We start from the raw sequence: 8,892 nt of genomic DNA, 5'->3' as shown, positions 1-8,892 counted from the left end.
ACACCCTCTCTTTGTCTTTTGTTGCCCTAATAATAAAGTTGAAAACTTGTAACACAAAAACCAAATAATTGATATAAGTGATTATGAATTATTAAACTAGTTGCAATTAAGACCAAGTTATTATTATTACACTTACATTCGCTCATATTGGTCCGTTAGGTGTCTGTACGTTTGTGTAGAACTGCGAGATTTAAATAGTCTAGGGAACTCTAATTTGCCTTAAAAGATGAATTATTTTAGTAATCCAATAAAATCAGCCTGCTTAGGGCAGATAAATACAGAGGATTCATATCACCGACCCAACTATCTCATGATCAAGGCATAATTGAGTGATTGTTATACATATCTTCTGTTGCCCAATTATCTACATACAACCAAGTATACACTCAAACACGTCGAAGACATAATTCAATAAATAAAAATGTGCTCTCTCTAACAAATAAATAGAAATGTGCTTTACTGGGTCGTTGTTGTTGTTGTTCTCTCTAACAGCTTAACCTCTTTTAGATGAGATGATTACACATCTCAATAAAACATACATATGCCCATACACATAATCATACAAATTATATAATCAATGAAACAAGCGAAAGATCGACGAAGAAACAAACCTCGATAGCACAAGGGATTTTGAGGTAGTTGCAGCAATCACTAATCTCAGTAACAGTAGGGTTTTCACATGCTTTTGTCACGCAAATTCTCCTTCCTTCAGCTAGTGTCTTCTTTGAATTTATATAAATTGGATACATTATGTTCCACTTCTTGATATTCTTAATTTCACTATCCATCTTTCTGATCTCTACCCAAAAAGCACCAAAAAATTAGAATTATTCTTAAAAAAGGGGGGTAAATCAAATTATGATTAACAATAGTATTTACCATAAAATTGATTGAAATTGGAATTAAGGAGAAACAATGTACCTTGATAAAGGAGAGAATTGAAGATTGAAACTGTTGATCGGATCGAATGAGAACGGGGATTTGCAGAATTCGGTTTTGTTTGGTGAACTGGGCTGTTTTAGGGCTTCTTTTACAGAAATGATGGCATTTGGGCCTATTTATTTTAAGTCCAATTGTTTGAGTTGTAGTCCAACTCTGTTATATGGATTGATGTATGGGGATTGTTATACAAATAACCGGTCAAATTTAATGTTTATTTTAAGAGATAAAGTGAGCGGCTATTTAGGTTAATTTTGGTGCATACGGTCCCGTTTATTTCGGAAGGGAGTCAAATTGGTTGTACTAGTCCTCCTTAAATGTTTACTCTAATATTATCTTGACATTAGGAAAAAATAACCTTTAAACATTAATAGGGTTATTAAACTATAATATGGGTAAATTTAGACCTCTTTCTCGAAAATTGGGCGCGTAAAATTTATCTATTTCACGCTTAAATTCCATTAATAGTAAGACAAAACATGATGTAATTTGTTAACACCAAGGATATGAACGGACTAAGAGGTCGTTTGGTTTGAATACGGCTTATGCTGGGATAAGTTATACTGGGATTAGTTATTCTGGTATTGTTTTTCATCCATTGTTTGGTATGTTGTATTAAAAATGACAATTGCACAATTTCTAAGAAGAAGGTATAAGTTATCCCGGCACTAATTACCCCACTCCTACAAGGTATAAGTTATCCCGGTACTAATTTTAATTCCGGGATAATTTATATCAAGTTTGCTAACCAAACAAAGTACTAATGTGTTATTAAATTTGTATACCAGCACTATATCTACTTATACCTCATACCAAACTACCCCTACAAGTGTAACGAGCTTAAAGTTAAGCAATTTCGGATAGCGTAGGAACAAATTTGGACGTTTTTCCCAAGGTTAAAAAATACTGGCCTAATTTTTTTCCAGTTATTTGGCAACTAGGCAATAATCACGATATTATTACAATTCAAATGAGCGATAATACATTTTTGATTATGACTTCTTGACTGTTGAGGTCATTCTCCTGGAATTATTATTATTGTGTACATACAAACAAAATTTAAGAAAATTTTGTTCAAATAATATTTCTTGATCCAAATTAAGTGAGATGGCGATTATGATATAGTTAAATATGTTAGATTATTACTTACAACTAACAATCTTTTGTGTAAAATAATAAAGGGTCAAGTACCCATTGGAGTCCTTTGATTGTTTTCCAAGTTGCTAGTTCTAACACCCAAGTTGTCACATATTTAGAAACTTTACCTTTCGAACAAATCAAGTTGATCAACCCAACTTCGTTTTGAAGGGTTGTTCCAAGGGATGGGAAGCTAAAAATAGAGGAAAATGACGTTGTATAGACGCTTTCAAAATAGGGTTATTTTACTTTTAGCTCGCGCCAGAACTAAAATACATTCGGTAGCCGGAAAAGTTTATAAAATTTGTATAATATATATATATATATATATATATATATATATTGAGAGAGCGGCTTTTCGGGGCAAGTGCACAGATAGTCATTCTCAGCGATGCTATTTAAAAATTAGCCAATACTTATTTGTCCTGAAATTTTAAACTAAAAAACTTAACTTCAGGACATTTTTGTCCCGAAAAAACTGAAATTTAGAACGTACTAGCTAATTTCCAAATAACAGCCCTTTAAAGTGGCTACCCGATGTCATTTCTACACATTTTTCCATAAGTGTATGGCCTGTGTGGTTTTTAGACCAATTATACCAGGATTATAATACTATAATTAATAATCCCTTAATGAATTCCTATCAAATGAAAAGGCTTTCGTAAAAATTTTCGCATAATCAGAATGAAAAACACTTCAGCAATCTTTTAAACCTATTTTCTTAATTATTGAATTGAAGTAATATAAAAAAGTTAACTGAAGCATTTGTTCACGACAAAGGTTGTTATAATTTTCATAGTTAAAAGAATTTTTTTCTCACGATTAGGTTGTTGTACAGAATTTAGTGTACCGCTTGTCCAACTTATAATTTGCATGAATATCTCAATGTCCAAGATAAAAATAACAGTAAGAAAATCACATTTGAAAATGAAATATATAACGTGTATAATTAAAAGATATGTTTAGCTATTGTCAATGTTTCATCATCAGGCCAGCCGCCAGCTCCACTTTGCCATTAGACTAATGATTAACACAATTATAAAGAAAATCAAGATTCATAATCAGCCAACATTTTTAGAAATAAATAGGTTGACTATAAAAATATGTTGCCCAAAATGCCAGCTTTTTCCATTATCATAACCTGTCAGTGATGTGGTGACGCACTAATTAAAGCTGAACCACTTTGATTATTTATAATTAACTACCGACCAATTCAATTAAATGAATCTTAAAATTGTACTTACGTCATAAATTGCCCATGTATACCAAAATAAAAAATAGAAAAAATAACACTATATAGCCGCTCTTAATAGCCGAAAAATATATATATGTACATTCTGTATCTATACAAAAATATAAATTTTATGCACTTTTTCGACTATCGAATATAAATATTTTTTGCCGCGACCTAAAAGTGATTATACCCCTATTAAATATGAGAAATTTACTCTAAGACATTAAAATTAAACTTCATCGCGATCATTCATAAAACAATGATATCACGTTTCGAAATTTTTTTTCAATAGTCAAGTTGATATATATTAATAAAATAATACTTAGGGATAAGCATGGATTCTATAGACTTCTTCTATTGAAATAGCAAAAGATTAATAGTATGAATTAAGTAAGACTTCCAAAATAGAGGGAGGGAGAAAATATCATATTATTTGTTTTTTTTTTTTGGTTAATAATTTGGTTTCTTCAGGAAGAAGTCAAAAGAAATTTTAGTTTTGATATTTAAAAGTGGATGCCAATTTGATAACCAACATTGATTCTTTCATGGAAGATATATTCTACCCCAACCCTTGGTGGTCCTACTATTGGTAGAACTTATATAAAACAATAATATGAAATATGTTTAATATATTTTATTTGTGAATTTAAAGAAGAGAAAAATGAATTATAAAACTTCAAGTTGCTATGCCCAATAACTCACTGTCCTTTACACAAGATCTTTCTCTTTTCTAAAAACAAAATATTCACAGTGCTACTTATTTAACATTTTCTTAAGTTTGCTACTAATATTTGTGTGATAGCCTTCTTAAATGTAGTATTATTTAACTTAATTAAGTTCATGCCTACTTGTTAATTTATGATATTGTAACGTAATTTGATTAAGTATTTTGAGTTGTTGAAGCAAATGAAATAGGTCATAGAGAAAAAAAATTAAACCCTACATATTAGTCTGGTGTAGAATAAATATAACACAAAGTATTGGTTGTTACTTGTTGCATTGTATCGTATTGTTACAATAAATAAAATATTTATTTTGATTGTTACTTAAATTTTACTGTATCGTACTGTTAAATCCGTCGTTACGTAATGATGAGTAATGTATTTTATGGAACGACCGATTTGGTGTGGTCACATCGTCACCTTATTTTTTTCCTCTCATCTTATACTTCCTTATTGTTTTTTGGTCAAACTGTCAATTTTTTTTTATTTAACCAAGTATAATTATTTACGACCGCTAGCTCATTTGGACTCTAGAGCTAGACCCAATGTAACAACTAAAGAAAGCAAAAAAAAAAAAAAAAAATCAGCTAACAATAACACCCAGCCCTAACTATCTACATATACAATCGATTCAAAACTAGCCAGGGAAGTTATTTAGCCTTTAGATCTCTTTGCTTAGGTATAAAATAATTTTATCCTTACTTGTTATTAAATAATTATATTTTATCAGTTACCTTACATTTTTATATTAATTCTACTTCGTACCTTTCTTTTTCTATATTATCGCATTGTTAGTGTATGACACCATGAAACGACTACAAAACAATACACTATATCCAAACATTATATACATCAAAACGATACAATACTATACGATATATGTAAAACGACACATAACAACTATCCAAACAATCTATTAGTATAATTCGATGTTATTCTAGTTCCACATTATTTCCTATTTGTCAAGCTTATTAATTAGCGAGTTATAATTAAATGGACTCTCTTTTATTCGCAGGGGCGGAGCTAGAACTTCAGTGACGGGTTCGGCCGAACCCAGTAGCTATAATGCAAATTGTATATTTCTTTTAAGAAATCTACTGAATAGGTACAAATTCTTATTTTAGAACTCCGTAACATAAAAATTGCTAGAATCCTAAACTCAGTAACTTCAAATTCTTGCCTTGCCTCTGTTTATTCCTTAATAATAACAAACAATATCTCTTGGCATGAAACGTTTTCTCTCTCTAGTGATTTTACTTGATGCAAATATGAATTAGTGACTAGTGAATTTCTGATACAGTCAAGTCTCTCTATAATAACCTTGTTTGTTTCGATTTTTTTTGGCTTAGTGAAGTGTTGTTATAAAAGATGTATATTCTAACATAACATAATAATCGATTCTGAGAAAAATTTGATTTTTATAATAAATGACTATTATATATAAATATTGTTATAGAAAGATATGACAGTATACGATACTTAAAATAGAATATATTAGTTGCGCGAGAATTGATACAAGCCTTGTTTTCTACCTTTGTAGTACTCGATAAGACTTTAGTGTCCTCATAATGTTAGGATATACTATTAAACGTGGAAAAGGGTTTATGTTGAGAATCAAAACCTCCATTTTGTGATTAATAGGAAAAGGATAAGAGATGTAGTCAATGATTTTTACTTATTATAATTTTGAATTTAATCCTAAGTTCTTGACTATCGTACAAGTAAATCTAGAGACATATATTTTGTGGTCCCAATGTGGTTTTGGAATTAGCCTATAAACCAAGACAAATAAAAGGTGGTAGGCCTCCCCTTTGAAAAGGTATTTGAAAAAGGATCCTTTGCCCTTAGAAACTGGAAATTCGTCATGGCCAACTAATTAATTTGTTGTACAATGTGCAAATTGCAATAAAAGTATAGTAAGAAGAAAAAAAAAGTGAATAACAATATTACAAATAAATATAGCCGAAAGGCCCCGGTGGAGGACACGTTGGAAAAATTAGTAAATTATGTGTGAAACCCGAATTACTAGCATGTGAGGCATAAATTGACGAGAAAATAAATAAATAAATAGTAAAATTAAGCTAGAAGTATTTGTAATATGAGTTGTACGTAATTTGTTAGCTTTTCAAACGTGTCACCAACCGTGGCATCTTTGGCAATTTTCATTCATAACAAACAGTGGTGAGCATAACAACTTGTTTGGAGGGTAGTTGTATGTTGTATTGTATCGTATTGTTATATTAGATGTAATGTTTGTTTTGATTGTTACTTAAATTTATTATATTTTAAATCCATCATTACAAAACAATTAAAAGTGTCATTTTATCAAACGATCGATTTAGTATGTCGCGTCGTTACCTTTTTTTTTCTTTCATCTTGACCTTCTTTATTATTAAATTATTTTATTTTATTTTATTTTTATCCTACCTTTAATTTTTGTATAATAATTTAACCTCATATCTTACTTTTTTCTTTTTAATTTTTGCAAATTTATTCTTCATATTGTTGGTGCATGACATCATGAAATGACATCAAACAATACAATCTATCCAATTATTGTGTGCATTAAAATAATACAGTACAATATAATAATACTATATAATGCATTGTGAAACAATACATAACAACCATCCAAATAAGTTATAAGTGGCAAATCCATATTGGCGTGTTTATTTATATATATTTTTAATCTTTGTGGCCACTGAGGAAACACAGTAATGAACTTACTGCCATTAATGCTCTCAACACTTTCTTCTTTGGTTGTTTATAATTAATTACTTTTTAAAAGCTTAGATTTTAAAAAAAAAACTTTTCGTAAGTCAATCTTACCAACCGAAAGTGATTGGCTTTCTTATCTGAACTTCTTCAGTTGAGTTTCCAATGAATTAACTTAGTTTATACTGGTGGAGAAGGGGAGGCTTCAACTGTAAAACTGAACAAATGGAACCCATCATAACATGGTGACTTTTGGCTTCATCCATTTTTTGGCTCATTACATATATTATTATATAGTTATAATAATTCGCATATCCAGCAAGTTTAATGTCTTTTTTTCCCAAGAGATTAATCGGTACAATATTATACAAGATGCCAATATGTTTACCCTAAAGTTAGAGTAACAATTAAATTTATACTGTGTTATAAGGATGATTTAAACCAATACCAATTAATGAATAAGAAATTAAATAGATAAATTAGAGGATAAAATAAATCAAATCAGTATGCAAGCAAAATCTCAACCTCGGCCTATGGTAGTCTCGAGGTGTGATGATAAGAATAGCAAATGATAAAGTAACTTTGTTGAACAGTAAGCGAAACAGCAAGAAAGCAATGAGAGTATATATTCTTATCCGTGAACAACGATCCTTACAAATGAGTGATCCCTCTTTATATAATAGGGGAGTCCTAAATAAGGTACATTTCTAATTATAGTAGGAAATCATATTTGGCAACTGATTAACCGCCAAGGATCAATCCATTCCGAAATTCGCGCCATGATCTTCGGCCCGTTGCGGGTATCTCGCTCTTTCCATTACTGGACCATACCGCTATCATCTCGAGTACCCCCTCTTTTGACATCGGTAAGTGATATCGGCTTCAATTTTGGAAAGAAAACTTTGATTCCGAACTCAACGTCCTGACCTTCTGATGTGATATTACTTTTTTCATCAAATGATGATATCAGATAGCCTCGATTTTCACTGTATACACAATAAATAAAAGGCATGACATATATATTTACAGGTTATTTTCTTTTATTCAAATTATAGTTGGTTATAGAAGATCTTTTCCTCGTAGTATTCACGTAAACTTAGTTCAGCAGCCAATGATTGCGGAATAATTTTGAACCATTGCCATTATTTGATGATATCTAACTCATGTTTTATTAAAAAGCTAAGGAAAACACATTATATTCTGCAAATATAACTCATGTTTTATTAAATCAAAAAGGTAATAAGAAGAAGGAAAAAAAAAAAAATCCAAGGATAAGATCTCAAATATTGTATGAGTATGTAGTTTGGCGCTCTCGTGGAAGATATATGAAATTGCATTTGCATGGTTAAGAGAGGTCCACGTGGAAACTGTAGCATCACCTCATAGCCTCCTCAGCCCCGCATGCAGGCCAAAATCTTGTTTTTGAAGGAAACTTTGTAACATTAAAGTTGTTTTTGCCTTGACCGATAGGTTACGAGTTCGAGCAATAAAAATAGTCATTAATATTTGTATTAGAATAAGGTATTTATATTATATCTCTTGAGACGTAATCTTTTTCTGAATTTAATATGAATGCAAGATACTTTATGTATTGGGTTGCTTATTTGGTGACCGATACTCAATTTTTTCTTTTTAAAATATAAATTTGTCTTTAGTTCGGATTCGGAGTGATTTTTTTTTATTTTAGGCAATAAAACGCTTGCTATGAAAAGCTCCATTACTTTTGGCTCCAATAAACATCACCTACAAATGGATGATACGTGTCCATATAATTATGAAGGGGTACGATTGTTTTTTAATTTATTTTTGTATTTTTAGTTTTTAGAATTGGATTTCAAGTTAGTAACTTCTATTTTATCCTTTCTTCGTTTGAATCGAAAATAAAAGAGTTGAGTTAGCTACTTTAGCGGCTTGGCCAGTTACTCGAGATTCTCGATTATTCCATTTTCTCATGTTAGCAATGTACAGTGGTCACTATTATTAATGCATTGTATAATGACTGGACCTTGAATTAGATTGGAGAGCCCGATAGGAAATCTAAATAGTTGTGGAAGGGGGCGGAAGATACTATCTACAAAGCTATTCGTTTTATCTGTATTCAGACCAAAAGCTGACATAGATGTTATGGGTAGAATTCTTTTTTTT

The sequence above is a fragment of the Nicotiana attenuata genome, chromosome 8, assembly GCF_001879085.1.
Source record: "Nicotiana attenuata strain UT chromosome 8, NIATTr2, whole genome shotgun sequence".
In the NCBI taxonomy this organism is placed as follows: domain Eukaryota; kingdom Viridiplantae; phylum Streptophyta; class Magnoliopsida; order Solanales; family Solanaceae; genus Nicotiana; species Nicotiana attenuata.
Note: the sequence above shows the minus strand (reverse complement) of the source record.